The 17,510-nt window shown below is 43.6% G+C and overlaps 1 protein-coding gene across 1 annotated transcript in view; it reads right to left on the bottom strand.

Annotated features, from left to right (window-relative positions):
* The window catches only part of HS1BP3 (HCLS1 binding protein 3), an 85,665-nt gene that overhangs the window by 32,181 nt on the left and 35,974 nt on the right, over positions 1-17,510 (bottom strand). The window lies entirely within an intron of this gene.

Raw genomic sequence — 17,510 nt, 5'->3', positions numbered from 1 at the left:
GAATTACATTCATATATTCATGACCCTGACACTAAGTGTCTGACTTCTCAACCCACAAACCTTTGCATTTTGCATGTAAATAATTTCAGGACATGGGCACATGAGGTTTGTATATGGAATCACAATCGTTAGATAATTGGCTGCTAGATAGAGTCAGAGGACCCTATTTGGTGAAATTCTGATTGCCCCCTCTGCACCTGGCAAGATCAGGCCTTTAAATAATTCAACCTAAACTGCATAAAGGCACTATGTGTGGAATGAGTGTCCACATGGAGACTCGGTTGGAATATCCACTGTGCTTTAAATTCACATCCAGGCTATTTCACACTAATTTCCCCATGAATACCCTGTGTAGACAAGCCCCAAGAATGAGACCCAAATGTCAGTGCTCCACAATGTAATGGGTTATGGCAGTACTCCATTCTCCAGCCAGGACTAATGCTACTAGACTAGCCTCCTTGCTTCCTCTCTCCACTTGGCCATTGTGCCCACATTTTCTCCAGGTAATGAGTGAGGCACCATCATTGCCTCCACTGAAGGGTTAGTACTGATGACAGTGCTGCAAATAGCAACTTTTATTACAAAGTGAATGACATGTATAAGAGGGCCCAGTCTTCACCAGCATTAAGGACTTTAAATATGTATTTAAGTTCATCCCTGTTCAGCAAAGCACTTAAGCACATGCTTAGAGTTAAGTGTTTTGTTGAACTCAAGCCTAAGTGCATCTGAAGTCTGAACCCAATCTTCAGCCCCCTTGACAGAGCATAACACAATAGTCTCAAAATGTCTGTCTAGTCTTCAGACTCCCAGCTCCACCATGGACTCTTGTGAGACCTTGGACAGGTCACTATCTTGATGACTGTTACTCACCTCTACAATAACAATAGCACGACCTACCTCCCAGGTGTGTTGTGTGCTCCAGCTGCAATATATTACTGGTGCTTTCCACAGCAGACTAGTATTTTTAAAGTTAATTTAGCATGGTTGTAAAACACTCAAAGGACAGACCCAGAGACTGTCTTATTCATTCATTGAACAGATACCTCATTGGCACAGACAGTACAAACTTCCCATACTGCTCCACCAGCCTTCTCAGTGCTAACCAAAATGGACCACTTTAGGAGTAAGTCTGCTTCAGCATCTCCTTGGCCTCTCTTCTGCTAGGTGTGTAACCAGCTACAGTGCTTTGTAATGAATATCTGTCACTGGGCCTGAGCTAGCTTGAAACACACAATGTTAACATACTGGGCTCCGCATCCCTTTCCTGATGGCTGAGAGCCATCAAGTCCCAGACAGGAGTCTCAGTTTAACGTGAAAAGATCAAAACCACGGTTAAAAAGGGCATATATAGTAATCATAACTGCTTTCAAAAAGAAAAATGAATATCCACACTATAGTTTGTAATTAACCTCTCAAAGTCAGAACAGATTTATTGTCCTCTCTATAGATCAATTTCTACTGTATAATCAAATAATAAATCTGGATAGGACGAAGTCACACTCTGGGAAGGGAAAAGCAAAAAATTTCCATCTTAACTCCAACAGAGCCCACACAGAGTTTTGTTTAACACATCAGAAAGGAACAGCTGTAGGTTGTATTTTATGCTATGCCTGTTTTTCATGGCACAGTTCCTACAACACAATTTCTAAACATATTTTCTATCGACAATAACCTCCGCAGGATCAGATAATGTGCAGTAACACTTACTATTCCAGCTGCACTTTGCAGAGGCTGGAGACAGATCAGATCAGCAAGGCCTCTATGGTTCCATATGCCCAGAGAATTATTGTTTTATACAACATGCGTCTGATACAGCTATATGATTTATTACAGGATTTTCCCCTTGCTCACACATAGCCAACTGATAGTGTGCAACAGTCTCTCACTGCAAGCTCTCCCCTCCCCCTTTCCTTCATTTGGGGAGAAGGATTTGGAGAGCGTGGGGAAGGGTGTAGATGCAACAGGGAGCACGTGTGTGAGACAGGGAGCACAAACAGGTTTTCATGGACCCACAGATACAAACCTGAAGCATTTGAATCCCAAGCAATCTTTCCATTGGGGAGTGAGGTGGAAAGAGGCCTGCGGCTGTGTGTGGGCCTGCTCAGGAAGAGCTCGTTGTTGCTGACTCAACTTCAACTGTTGAATTAGTTAATTAGTCAACTGTTGTGTGAACTTGGGCAAGTAGTTTGACCTTTCAGTGCCTCAGTTTACTCACCTGCAAAACAGAGATAATGGGCCAGGTCCTCAGCTGGTGTAACTTGGTGCCCAGCTGTGATGTTATTGATATGTTCTGGGACCACATAGAACATGGTTGCAACCAAGGTCCTGTAGTGGCACCAAATCTTATGTAAAGGGGGTCATATAAGGTGTCTAAGACCAGGTTATGAGTTGCTGGTTATGATTATGCTGTCTGTATGTATGTGTCAGTTTTTAGGTGAAGTTATGAGTATTGGCTCTATACTGTCTGTATTTCAAATCTGTGCTGTGCTTCTGGGTGACACCCCAGACAAGTTGGTGTTAGCTCTGCCTAGCTTGCTTGATGGACCATTAAGGACCATCAGCTATACAACTGACCCACTGAGAGAAGGCAGATACGCCTTGTAACTCAGCAAAGTATGTAGGGACTTGCCCATGTGACTCCAGACTCCATTTTGCTGTAGTTTTCCACAGTAAGGACAAAGAGGTTCTTACAACTGGAAAAAACCTATATAAGGCTGATGCTTCATCTCCATCTTGTCTTCAGTCCTGCTTCTTACCTCTGATGGGACTTTGCTACAAACTGAAGCTCTGAACAAAGGACTGATAACCCATCCCAGCGGGGGATGCTCCAGAGATTTGATCTGAACCTGCAGTTTATTCCACCACTGCTACAAGCTTGAACTAAGAACTTTGCCATTACTGTGTGTAACTGATTCCATTTAACCAATTCTAGCTCTCATCTCTTTTTCCTTTTATGAATAATCCTTTAGATTTTAGATTCTAAAGGATTGGCAATAGCATGATTTGTGGGTAAGATCTGATTTGTATATTGACCTGGGTCTGGGGCTTGATTCTTTGGGATCGAGAGAACCGTTTTCTTTTATTGAGGTGTTGGTTTTCATAACCATTCATCCCCAGGACCAGTGGCATTGGTGGTGATACTGGGAGACTGGAAAAGCAGCAAAGAATCCTGTGGCACCTTATAGACTAACAGACGTTTTGGAGCATGAGCTTTCGTGGTTTCTTTGCTGCAGGATGGCCACCTTAAGGTCTGCTATAGTGTGGCCAGGGAGGTTGAAGTGTTCTCCTACAGGTTTTTGTATATTGTCATTCATCAGGGACCTACAACTCATCCTGGACAATGATCCCACACTTTCACAGGCCTTGGGTGGCAGGCCAGTCCTCGCCCACAGACAACCTGCCAACCTGAAACATATTCTCACCAGTAACTGCACCCTGCACCATAGTAACTCTAGCTCACGAACCAATCCATGTAACAAACCTCAATGCCAACTCTGCCCACATATCTACACCAGCGACACCATCACATGACCTAACCAGATCAGCCACACCATCACCGGTTCATTCACCTGCACGTCCACCAATGTAATATACGCCATCATATGCCAGCAATGCCCCTCTGCTATGTACATCGGCCAAACTGGACAGTCTCTACAGAAAAGAATAAATGGACACAAATCAGATATTAGGAATGGCAATATACAAAAACCTGTAGGAGAACACTTCAACTTCCTTGGCCACACTATAGCAGACCTTAAGGTGGCCACTCTGCAGGAAAAAAACTTCAGGACCAGACTCAAAAGAGAAACTGCTGAGCTTCAGTTCATCTGCAAATGTATACCATCAGCTCAGGATTAAACAAAGACTGTGAACGGCTTGCCAACTACAAAACCAATTTCTGCTCTGTTGGTCTTCACACCTCAACTGCTAGAACAGGGCCTCATCCTCCCTGATTGAACTAACCTCATTATCTCTAGCTTGCTTGCATATATATACCTGCCCCTGGAAATTTCCACTACATGCATCTGACGAAGTGGGTATTCACCCACGAAAGCTCATGCTCCAAAACATCTGTTAGTCTATAAGGTGCCACAGGATTCTTTGCTGCTTTTACATATCCAGACTAACACGGCTACCCCTCTGATACTTGACACCGTGGGAGACTGGAGTGTCTAAGGAAATTGCTTGTGTGACTTGTGGTTAGCCAGTGGGGTGAAACCAAAGTCCTCTTTGTCTGGCTGGTTTGGTTTGCCTTAGAGGTGGAAAAACCACAGCCTAGGGCTGTAACTGCCCTGTTTAAACAATTTGTCCTGAACTGGCACTCTCAGTCAAGTCCAGCCAGAGCCGCATTGTCACACCAGCCATTACAGCCAATGCAAATTTACATCAGTGCAGAATCTGGCCCAATAGTGTTTGTCTACTGTTACTCACAGCGGTGCTATAAATTAACTAATGTTCATAAAATGCCTGGCAATCCTTTGGACGAAAGGCACTGTGCAGTAAAGAAAGTACATGATTATTCTACCCTGAGTAATGAACCAACCTTATCTAGAATAAATATTGATGACAAAAAGAGCAAAGATGTAAAAAACAAACACACCATTTAGTTTTTGCTTTAGTGGTTATTCTTGCCATGTTATTAATTCAGGGTAAATTATATGAACTTCTGCTAAAAATCAACAAAATTTCCACATCCAGATCCGTAAGCTGAAGTGTTTCTGATCAAAATTCATACTTCCCCACATAAATGTATATAATTACCACTTCTATCTATCTTACCTCCTCATCTGACCCCATTATCGTAGCATCTGAGTGCCTCAGCCTTTGATGTATTTATCCTCAGAGCATCCCTGGGAGGTGGGAACGTACTGTTCCCATTTTACACATGAGGAACTGTCACGGGGTACCCTACTCACAGCTGTAGCACCTCCTTCTGGTCATGTCTTGGGATCAGCTCTGCCAGGCCGATGCCCCTTCTTGTAGTTGGACTCTGTCAGTCTCTCTGTGTCTCACTCTCTCGGGGCTCAGCTTCACCCACTCTGTGGCTTGGTTCTCTGGGCAAGTCACTGTAGTCCTTCCTTTCTGGGATACGAAAGTGTCTTGGGGCCCACTGACTTAGGCAGTCTTCTCATTCACTCCCCCCCATTAATGGTGCTACTTTGGCAGTGCCTGGCAGGGGAATCCAGGCCCACTCTTTACACTGGGTTCCATCCCAGAGACCCTACAACAAGCAGCCAAGATCTGCACAGTCCTGAAACCTTACTGCTGTATCACTGGGCTATTTCCTACCTTGCCTTCTCTCTAACCCTGAAAGTGACCACAGCCTCACTCTCTGCAGCTCCCATCTGCCCTCAGCCACTGGGCTTCATACAGGCCCCTCCTCTTCCTGTGCAGATAAACCTCATCTGTAATTAGTCCTTGCTCCGTGGCTCCTCCTCCAGGTGCAGCCTAGGCAATTAATTGGCCCACCTAACCACCTTAACCCCTTTAGGCCTTGTGTGGGGTGCACATTCCATGACAAAAACTGAGATACAAAGGGGCTCAGTGACTTGCCCACGGTCACAAAGGAAGTCTGGGACAGAGCAGAGAATTGAAACCAGTTAGAACTGGTTGGAAAAATACTTACTACGCAGTTTTCAGTGGAATGGCCTATTGAAATCAAAACATTCAACAGAGATGGTTCAATTCAGACAAAGTTTCTCTAGAAACCAGCCAAGGTTCTTACGGGAAGCTGGCTGGTTTCCTGCTAGCTTGCTTGCCTGGCTTCTCAGTAACCCAGACTGAGAAGCCTAAGCTGGCCGGGTCTGCAGCTCTGGAGCAGATTGCCCTCAAGTCGGGGACTCCACATACATCCCCTTTTGCAGAGAATTTATTTTTTTTCTGTAAATATAAAATAGTAAAATCCTCCATGAAATGGAAATATCTTTCTCCATCCAGCTCTAAAACCAGTTCTCCAGAGTCCCAGTTAGTGCCCCCAGCATGCACTGGACCACCCGTCCTCTCTACTTAATTCATAAACATTTTTGGGAAGGGACTGTTTGTTTATAATATTTGTACAGAGCCTAGCACAGTGGGGCCTGTAAGTATTAGTGGAATACAAGTAATAAATAATAACAATAGGGGATCAAATCTAATTGCCCTTGAAATAAATGGAAAGACTCAGTGGGAGCTGGATTTAGACCTCAAGGCCTAGATTCTTAAAAGGTATCTAGGTCTTACTTGTGCTCAGCATTACAATGCCTAACTAATTTAGGAGCTTAAACCTCATTTTCAAGTGGTACTCGAACAAGAACTTCTATGACAAGCTCATTACACTCAGGTCTGGCTCATGCAAAAAGTATAGCCAAGCAGCAAACCTGTCACAGAACTGAAAAACAAGACCTCTTTAGCAAATGGATTGAGATAATCTTGTAAAGTTATTGTGAGGTCAAGAGGCAGTGCTGTGTGTTCAAGGAAGCTTTCAAGACTCTTCTAAGTAAACACTATTCCAGTTAAAAATATTTGCAGTTTCAACAAAGGAGAGCACAGAATCGGTTTGGAAATCATCTCTTTCCTTGGCTGCTCCAACTAGTTTAGCTACCATGTTTGGCTAATAGCAGAGTTGCGAGGGAAAGCAGCACTGGAGGTAGCAAACCTAGTACAGATTCAAATAAATGGACTGTTGTTTCAAGAATTTAGTTATTTATGTGACGGATTTTAGCAAATGATTTCAATCTGTGCATTTGGTCTACTGCTTCTTGTCTTAAGTCCTATCAAACACTATGTTCCCAGCCTATAGTTAATTAAGTGTTAGAATAAAAGCCTTAAAATTCCACCTGGGGACTTTTTTCATTTATGTACTTACTTTTCCTTTTAGTGCCCACGAAACATCTTGAACTATTGGAAGGTGTGATGGGGCACCTGCCACATACTGGGCTCTAAGGGATTAATAGAGCCCTTGGGAGGCTGCACAGGAGGCAGCCAATCCAAGAGGGGCTGCGAGGAGCAGCCAATCAGGGCCGGGCTGCCCCATATAAGAAGGGCAGCAGATCAGAGCAGTTTCAGTCACTCCCTGGAGCCTGAGGAGGGAAGTGGACTAGCTCCCTTACAGGCTGACGGTAGCAAGCACCCTGGACAGAGCAGTGCTGCAGGCAGAGACCCAAGGAACTAAAGGTAGCTCCTGGTGGGCTGCAGACATTTGCAGGCTGAGGCCTTGAGGCAAGGGCAAAGAGAGTGCTGAGGCTGTGGGGAAGTGGCCCAGGGAAATCTACTGAGTAGTTGGAGGGGGCTCTGCAAGCAATGGCCATCTGCAAGGTCCCTGGGCCAGGACCTGGAGTAGTGGGCAGGCCTGGGTCCCAATTCCTACTTGCCACTGAGGAAGTGGCTGGACTGAGGGCCTGCGATACTGTCCCCTGAAACGGGGAGGGAACACAGAGTGTGGCACAGCCGGAGGGCTGTGTCCTGAACAGGACGCTGCGGTTGTGGGAATGACATGGGTCTCTGGAGCAGAAGCAATGGTGGCGAGACATCAGCAGAAGAGGGTGCACTCGTCTACATAGCTAATCCCCAGGACAGCCAGCAGGAGGCGCTGCAGTGGTGAGTCCTGTCCTGTCACAGGAGGACATCTAGCACAATCTGCTGCTAGGCAAGCTTCCTCAACCCTGAACTTGCTTCACACATGATCAGTCCTTGTCCTCTCTCCTGAGACTGCGATGGGGGTGTTAGTCATGGCTGCAGTAGTTTTCAATGACCGTCACTCCTGTCTACTAGGATCTGGACAGAGGCTGGCCGTTTGTTTTAGATATTCCGCTCAACATGAAAAAGCATTTGGAGGTTGTTCCAAAAACCCACTGAAATTAATGAAAAGATTCCCATGAACTTCAATGCCCTTCATCTTCATTAATAACAGCCTGGATTTGATTTTGCATTTCTAGAGTGCCTTCCATTACAGGATCTCAAAGCTTTTGGCAGAGCTGAATTCAGCTCACAAACCCACCTACAAAGTAAGTATTAACCTCTGTTTTCCCATTGGGAAACCAAGGCATACAGCTGTTAAATGACTTACCCAAGATCACCCTGTGCCAGATCCAGGAGCAGAACCTAGATTTGCCAATTCCCAGTTCTGTACTTGAAACTCTATACTTTTACAAGGCCATTCTTTCTCATTAAGCTGGCAGTCTAGATGGGAAAAGTTTCACAATGTGTTACCAGACTACAGATAAATCCAATTACCACAGGAGAATCTGATCCTAGAGTGCTTTAATTTGCACCAGCTAATAACTGTATAGTTATACCAGACAATTAACAGCACTTCTGGACATGTTTTATGGTTTTCTCACAAAAATCATTTTGCCAATTGGCCAATGGCCAATTCTTTGGTCCTTAAAAATAGGGTAAATATCTTTGTAGCAGGTATGTTGGGACAGAATTAAGAGATTCTAGGATGAATGGACCTCGAGAGATCATTAAGTCCAGTCCCCTGCCCTCATGGCAGGACCAAATACTGTCTAGACCATCCCTGATAGACATTTATCTAACTACTCTTAAATATCTCCAGAGATGGAGATTTCACAACCTCCCTAGGCAATTTATTCCAGTGTTTAACCACCCTGACAGATAGGAACTTTTTCCTAATGTCCAACCTAAATCTCCCTTGCTGCAGTTTAAGCCCATTGCTTCTTGTTCTATCCTTAGAGGCTAAGGTGAACAAGTTTTCTCTCTCCTCCTGATGACACCCTTTTAGATACCTGAAAACTGCTATCATGTCCCCTCTCAGTCTTCTTTTCCAGACTAAACCACACCCAGTTCTTTCAGCCTTCCTGCATAGGTCATGTTCTCAAGACCTTTAATCATTCTTGTTGCTCTTCTCTGGACCCTCTCCAATTTCTCCACATCTTTCTTGAAATGAAGTGCCCAGAACTGGACACAATACTCCAGTTGAGGCCTAACCACCGCAGAGTAGAGTGGAAGAATGACTTCTCGTGTCTTGCTCAAACACACCTGTTAATGCATCCCAGAATCATGTTTGCTTTTTTTGCAACAGCATCACATAGAACCAACCAATGGAGACCATAGAATCAACCTTGAGTCTGTTGGGTTGGGCGCTTAATTGTTCAGATGGATGGGGACGCAAGATCTGCCACAGGGATTTAAACTGAAGGAACATTCATTCCCACAGACAGGCTTCTTTCAAAGCAAATGATTCATTTAAACTCATTAAATAGAAAACAGGTAACTGAAATTCATCCCCTTATTAGCAATTTGTCTCAGCTACAAAGCAGTTCCCTAGATCTATCGATCAAACATTTCCTGTGGCTCAGTACAGACATCAGGCTAATCAATGAGATAATGCTTTTTTTTAAATTCTAATTGAGGCCTTGAGTCAACCCATTATGCTAAAGCCCATGAGACAAAGCATGTCTAAAAGCTGCCCAATTACATCATGCTTGGCTCTCATAACAAAGCTGGAGTATAAAGGGACTTTGGATTTTGTTTAGCTGTGAAATTACCCTGCACAGCTTTTAGGGAATCTGCTGCTTTCTACATGTTTACATCACTTAGCCTAAGACTTGTCCTCTATGCTTGCAAGGCTGTTTTCTGTAGTTTCTGCTTGACTTTCATGTTATGTTTTGTTCTACATGGCTACAGGTGACTCTCTATACTATTGTTAAATAAGAAAAAGAACCACAGAATGAGGGAAAACAACAGAGACGTTTGCCAAAAGGATTATAGAAATTATTTAACTTTGTTCAAACTAATAGCAATATTATTGCAGTTTTATTAACTGGTGTTATTTGGTTCTCTGCAATTCTTCTATACACAAAGTGGGTGGCAAATTTTATTGTTTTATATATTAAAATATTACAAACAAGGAATAGGATCCACTGAAGATCTCATGGCAATTTTTTTCAAAACGAGGAGGTACCTACTGCAGCAAATTCCACTTCTATTACATTTACCTACAATTCTCCCAGCATTTCCCTTGGATAAGGTATTCTCCACTTATTTTGCTAGGCTGCAATGTGGTGGTGCTATAAAGTAGTAAACAATCACTGAACCCCAGAAGTAGCTGCATTTTTATTCTGGATGACGAGATCATGCTATACAGAGGTCCGTTTAAATTTGCATAGCTCTTTGTAATCCTCTGGGATGAGAAAGTAATTTTGGTGTTTATATAACATATTTATCAGCACTACCAAATATATTCTGAGGTCTAATCAGAAGGAAAATGAAGCATACTAAAAATAATGTACTTAAATTCCTTCCCAAAGGATCTTGAAATGCTTTACAAACTTTAATTATTCCAAATTTCAGTTATTCCAAATTTATGTATATAATCTATGAAATGCACATACTGCTTTGCTAAAATATGGCAACTGCTTAAGAGTACAACAGCAATTCTCCCCAGAGCCTGGGAAATAATGACTAGAGGATCTTTTATAACCAAAAATTTAACAATAGATCAAGAGATGCACATGCAGCAGCAGAATGTGCCCTCGCAAAAGCTTTCTCCGATATTGGTCCCTCACTGACAGAGGAAAAACTGAAATTTGTCTCAGGAATAAGAAATCCATTAATTATATCTGAAAAAAAGGAATACATAGAGACCAATTTTAGGTTCCTAAATTATCATAGAGCAAACATTTTGCTACATGGTTAGCACCTCAATGCCAATTTGAGAGCTCTGGCATCCAGTTCAGAATGCCTATTCACTATTTTTCTTTTTGCATTTGGCTGCCAAATTTGATATCCTGAATGAGCAGCAGTGGATGGAACATGGGAGTGGGTCAGGAGCTCCCAAATTCAAACCCAAGTGCCTAACCAGACTTGAGCTGTGACTTTCAGGGAGCATATTTATACTGAGGAAGAAACCATTACAGGGAGCATGAGTTACAGAAGATGGTTGGTTCTTCTGAATGAGAGGACCCGCAGAGGAAAGTTTCTATAACTAGGGCCCTACCAAATTCAGGGTTCCCTTTGGTCAATTTCACAGTCATAGGATTTTTTAAATTGTTAATGTCGTGATTTCAGCTATTTAAATCTAAAATGTCACGGTGTTGTAATTGTAGAGGTCCCGACTCAAAAATGAGTTGTAGGGGGAGGGTCGCAAGGTTATTGTGGGGTGTTGCAGTACTACTACCCTTACTTCTGTGCTGCTGCTGGCGGCAGTATTGCCTTCACACCTAGGCGGCTTGAGAGCGGTGCCCAGCTCTGAAGGCAGAGCTGCTGCCAGCAGAAGCACAGAAGTAAGGATGGCAGGGCATGGGATTGCCACCTTTACTTCTGCACAGCAGCCTGTAGAGCTGGACCCTCAGTCAGCAGCTGCCATTCTCCAGCCCCCCAGCTCTGAAGACAGCACAGAAGTAAGGATGGTAATACCAGCCCGCCCCCTAACCTTGCGACCCCATGCCCTCTACAACTCCCTTTTGGGTGAGCACTCCTTATTTGAGAAACACTGCTCTCCCCTGTGAAATCTGTAGAGTACAGAGTAAAAGCACACAAAAGACCGCTTTCATGGGAAGAAACCAGATTTCACAGTCTATGATGCATTTTTCACAGATGTAAATTTGATAGGGCCCTATCTATAACCCATGACCCACTCTCTGAGCCATCCAGTCCCCCTGTATAGCACTCCACATCAATTACATCATGCTCTGCTTGGACAGGAAAAATCCCTTTCTGACTCTTGCAGCAATTATTGAGTGATGACGCAGTGCCAGAAGTGGAGTGAGGGCACCATGGAGTTTAGCATGTGGCTTATTAGCTCAATTCTGTTTTGCTCTGAAGTAGGATTTGCTTGTTTGTTTTTAAATAATCTTCCCACCCCTCACCCTTATATACACAGAAACTGTGTGGCAAATTTTATTGTTTCAAATATTAAAAACAAGGAATAGGATCCACTGAAGATCTCATGGCAATCTTTTCAAAAGCAGAGATACCTATTGCAACAAATTCCAACTTAGATACTTCTATAATATCTACACTATCCTCCCCCAGAAGATGTATCAGTCTCTAGGACAAAGTATATTAAAGCAGGGACGATGTACAAGAATGACAGCCCACGTCAGGGAGTGGGATCCAGGCCTAAGAGGCGACAGGGAAACAAACAGTGGGAGGAATCCATAATGGGGGCAAAAAGTTATGTAGCAAAGAAAGATAAACAAGGAACAGAAGATGATGAAACAGGTGGGAGTCAGGCTGTGCAAAGCCTTTAAGGTCCTCAGTTTTGATGCAGAAGGAAAGGCAAAGCCCATGACAGGATCTGAATCAAGGGGGTATCCAAGAAATGAACACAGTTAAAATACAGATCAATCTGTATCAACAGACATACAGATAAACTACAGCAATAAAATTCCTAGAAGAATGACAGCACCTCTCTCATGCTCTTATCTACTAGGTTTGAAAGGGAACAGAAATGCTATGCCAGATGTTTAAAAACAGCAGGGGAGCCTATCCAAAAAACCATTTAATCAAAGATTTTTTAGAACTGATCCCATGAGGCTGAGAACTGAGGCTCCAAATAAAGCCATAGGAAGCTGGCTTAAAGGGGAGTGGCTCAGCCCCTCTCCAGATCAGCAATACACATGCCCCAGTTTAAAAAAAAAAACATTTATGGCACCAAGCCACTGTCTCCAATCTGGAAATCTCTTCAGGTTGTTGCCCTAAATTGTTTCACAAGAGGACTGAATGGACAGAAGGAACGGAAGAGTTGTTTAATGGGGTTTGTAAATTGCAGTTCCGACAGCAACTGGCTGGAAACAGCACAAATATTTGTGTCACTTGGCAGCAGTGATGTCCAAGCATGGTTTGCGACCTTCACTGGTGACTCAACAACTGACAGCAAATAAAGATCTGCCTGTTTAGAACTCTAAAGGTTTCACAGCTGTGTGCCTGGATGTACATACTGTCCTACAATTGCATGCTAGGAAAATACAACATTTGAACGGAGTTCTCCTTTGCTTGTTTTCCTTGTACAAAGTACATTTAAACAACCACCTTGTAACACGGGCCTTCCCCTTTCCTTGCTGCCTTGGCCCCCGTTTCTAATGATAGTGCCCTGGCAGAAGGGAATGGGACAGAGCAGCAGGGTCATTGCTGATGTGGGAGAGTTCAACTGGATTCAGAGGAGAGATCATATACACTGCTATCCACGGCCCAAAGACTAGGATGACCAGATGTCCTGTTTTTAATGGGACAGTCCCGTATTTAAGCATTCTTCCAGATATCCTGACTTTTTGTTAAATATGGGCAAATTGTCCTGCATTTTCTGGGATCGCAGCACGGAGCCAGCAGCAGGGGGCAGCAAGCGGCCCTGCTGCCACCCTTTGCTCTCACCAGCTCACGCCTATGACGGAATCTCACTTGCAGCCTTCTCCAGCGGCAGGGCCTGGGATGGGCAGTGACAGCACGGCCAAGAGCAGCCCAGACTCCACCACTCCCCCCGTTCCTGCTGCTGCACCTGCTGTGCTGCCATCAGCTCCCACCTTGCCTGGGGGAGAAGCCAGGGCCGGGCATGCCCTCCCTCCTCCATGCACCTGCTGTGCTCCCCCGGGCAGAGGAGGCAGTGGGAGCAGGCTGTGAGCCGTGTTTCACCTCAGGGGTGGGAGCCCTAGCGGGGAGTGGAGGAACAGGGGATCATGACAATGCCAGCTCTGCACTGGAGGGAAGGTTAGGAAGAGCAGATCGGGCTGGTCAGCCTGCCCCACATACAGGGGGACAAGGGGTTCTCAGGCAGCCCCACGCGCAGGCAGGCAATGCGGGGGGGGGGGAGTGGCTCGGACCACCAGCCCTGCAGGCAGGTGACGGGCGGGGCTCGGACCACCAGCCCTGCATGTGGTGGGGGGGCTTGGAGGACCAGCCTCATGCACAGGGAGAAAGGAGAGGGGGTCAAACCAGCCCCAGGGGGATGGAGAGGATCGCAGAGGGATCGCAGCAGGCAGCTGGGTGCTCGGACCAGGTTGGGGAGTCGCAGATGGGTAAGTAGGGGGGATCAGATGGGGGTGGTTCCCATGCAGGCAGCGAGATGGCTCGAGCCAGGCCAAGAACATTGGGGCTGGGTGATCTCAGGGAGGGCTTAGGCCAGCCTGGGGGTGTCCGATTTTCCCTTTGGGAAAATATGGTCACCCTACCAAAGACCCATAACAAACTGCTAACATAGGACCAAATACAACTGAACTCATGAGGTGAGGGAGAGGGGGGAGAATGCAAGGGGAGTGTTTCTTAGGTCTAGACACAGTTTAACACCTGTGGTTAGAGGTTTGAGCTGGTTAGATGGTTTGAGCTGCTTGCTTGTAACCTAGGCTTTTTCTGCTCCTTCGTGGCAGGTATATTGACAGAGTTTATGGTACTCAAGCCTCTGTTCTACACAATAAATAAAAAACAAGATGTGATTAGCAATTATTTTTGAAAAGTCATGGAAGATGGGAGACATTCTAGAAAACTGGAAAAGGGCAAATATAGTGCCCATCTATAAAATGAGAAATAAGGACAATCTGGGGAATTACAGACCAGTCAGCTTAACTTCTTTACCCAAAAAGATAATGGAGCAAATAATTAAGCAATCAATTTGCAAACATTTAGAAGATAAGAAGGTGATAAATAACAGTCAGCATGGTTTTGTCAAGAACATATCATGTCAAACCAACCTGACAGCTTTCTTTGACAGGGTAACAAGCCTTGCAGATGGGGGGAAGCAGTAGATTTGGTATATCTTGACTTTAGTAAGGCTTTTGATACTGTCTTGCATGACTTTCTCATAAACAAACTAGGGAAATGCAATCTAGATGGAGCTACCATAAAGTGGGTGCATAACTGGTTAGAAAATTGTTCCCAGAGAGTAGTTAACAGTGGTTCACAGTCAAGCTGGAAGGGCAAAATTAGTGGGGTCCCGCAGAGATCAGTTCTGGGTCCGGTTCTGTTCAATATCTTCCTCAATGATTTAGATAATGGCATAGAGAGTACACTTATAAAGTTTGTGGATGATACCAAGCTGGGAGGGGTTGCAAGTGCTTTGGAGGATAGGATTAAAATTCAAAATGATCTGGACAAACAGGAGTAATGGTCTGAAGTAAATAGGATGAAATTCAATAAGAACAAATGCAAAGTACTCCACTTATGAAGGAACAATTAGTTGCACACATACAAAATGGGAAATGACTGCCTAGGAAGGAATACTGCAAAAAGGGATCTGGGAGGTCATAGTGGATCACAAGCTAAATATGAGTCAGCAGTGTAACACTGTTGCAAAAAAAGCAAACATCATTCTGGGATGTATTAGCAGGAGTGTTATAAGCAAGATACGAGACGTAATTCTTTCATTCTGCTCCACGCTGATTAGGCCTCAGCTGGAGTATTGTGTCCAGTTCTGTGTGCCACATTTCAGGAAAGATGTGGACACATTGGAGAAAGTCCAGAGAAGAGCAACAAAAATGATTAAAGATCTAGAAAACATGACCTATGAGTGAAGATTGAAAAAACTGTGTTTGTTTAGTATGGAGAAGAGAAGACTGGGGGCGGACATGATAACAGTTTTCAAGGTTCCTTCCAGTTCTATGATTCTATGATAATTTCCCCTAATATATGAAGAAGCCAGTGTTATCTAGGAAGTTTACAAAATCCACCTCTGAAAAAGTAACTTGTACATTTACACTGTAGATCATATCTGCACCAGAGCCAACTGGGCCCTTACATTCACATGTGCAGATAAAACATTACAACCGACAAAAGGCAGAAAACTCCAGAATTGAGGCTAAAGACCTGCCTTCATCTCAGGGACTGGGTTTTCTTTCTGGACCTTACATAGTTCATTCACAGGAGACTCAGAACAGTGGGAGATTGTAAAAGGTGTATCTACAGGCTATCAACATGTACAGATGTTATTTCTGTGGGGGAGGGAAGTAACTGGCTGGTATTTATATATTTTATAGTGGTAAAAACCAGGCCATTTTACTTGAGATGTTACTGTGAAATTTAATTATGGCAGAGTGCCTGAAGCTAGGGTTCAGCACCTATTTATGTTTTTGTACAGCGCTTCGCACAATGGGGTCCTGGGCTTCTAAGTACCACAGTAATACAAATAAATAATAAATAAAGATCTACAGCACAAAATCAGTAGTGCAGGCAGAAAAGGAGCTGGTCAAGACATGAGGCCTGGTTCTGATCTCCATTTCCTTGGTGTCAAATGGGAGTTACTTCCTCTGAAGCTGGAGGAGTTACACCAGTGCAGCAGCAGCATAAGATCAGATTCAGGTGGATCATTTCAACTTTAAATTTCTGGCTTTTGTAACACCCTTAATATTGGTGCTTTGTGCACAACATTTTAAATGAAAAAGAACAAGATTAGCTGCCAGAACAGCCACCTGTTAAACTTGAGTTAACTGTTCAAAGCATTTGATTTAAAAAAAAAATCATCGACAATACAGAGATTCCCACTGTAGCGGAGTACATATTTTTAAGTGCCTTATTTGCTCTTACTTCGACAAAACTCCACTGATTTCAGCAAGAATGTTACTTTGTTAGGAAGTGTTGAACAGGAAGCTAAATGGGGATTAAGTGCCAGATCTGGTCATCTCTCAATACACTGAAGAGATCCAAAGACTCGGACACTTAGATGCATGTCAAACCACCGCAGAACAGAAAAGCAAACTTTTTGTTTGTTTTGGCACTGTGAATTCTTTGCAGCTTATCTTTGGTATAAGTGGGAAATCCAACAATACATTTTCTAACTCAGAAGATCATTTTCCTATCCTAAAAAGGACAATTTCTTTTGTAAGTTCACCAGCTGAGGATCATTTTGTGGGAAGTATTGCTGTACCTAGAGTCTCACTGTAAACAGTAATTTAACCATTTTTAAAAAATCCATCTTTAAGAAAAAACAAGAAATAATTTGGATACTTGCCAAAGAATCTGTTCAATTACTAAATGAGTAACAGTTAAAATATTCTAATGACAAGCAAGGAATGAAATACACTAAGTAAAAAGAACAATGCCTGAAAATTAGTAATTATAACTTGTTCTAATAGTGGCAATGAGCTCTAAAACATGCTTCCAGAATTAAACATTTCTGCTTGGCCTGACTGCAGAGTGGGAGACCCAGGCTTGGGAATGACCTTAGGTTAAATCACTTTCAGATTTAAGTGGGAGAAGTAAAAGGAAAGGTCTATACCATGTCGTCACCCTAGGGAGGAACCAGTTCAGAGGCGTATTAAAGTCCTAAGTCGAGATTTTCAGAAGTAACTGGTGATTTTGGGTGTCTGACTTGACGCACCTTAAAAGAGCCTGATTTTCAGAGGAGGGTGCTTAGCATTTTCTAAATATCAAGATCCTTTAAATTATCTCAAGTTGGGCACTGCTGACAATCCGTGGCGAAAGAGGTAAGCCAATTTAGCCGCAGGGTTTCTGTTGCAATTTAGAAGTGGTTTTGGGAATTAGTGAGGGATTTCAGATTTAAATGAAGAAAATAATTGCCTTAGAATTACAAGATAAGTAGGTATCTAGGTTTGTTTACCTAAGTAGGTCTTGATTTAATTATT

Source organism: Gopherus evgoodei, chromosome 3 (genome assembly GCF_007399415.2).
Source record: "Gopherus evgoodei ecotype Sinaloan lineage chromosome 3, rGopEvg1_v1.p, whole genome shotgun sequence".
Lineage (NCBI taxonomy): Eukaryota > Metazoa > Chordata > Testudines > Testudinidae > Gopherus > Gopherus evgoodei.
This window is presented reverse-complemented; position numbering and strand designations above follow the sequence as displayed.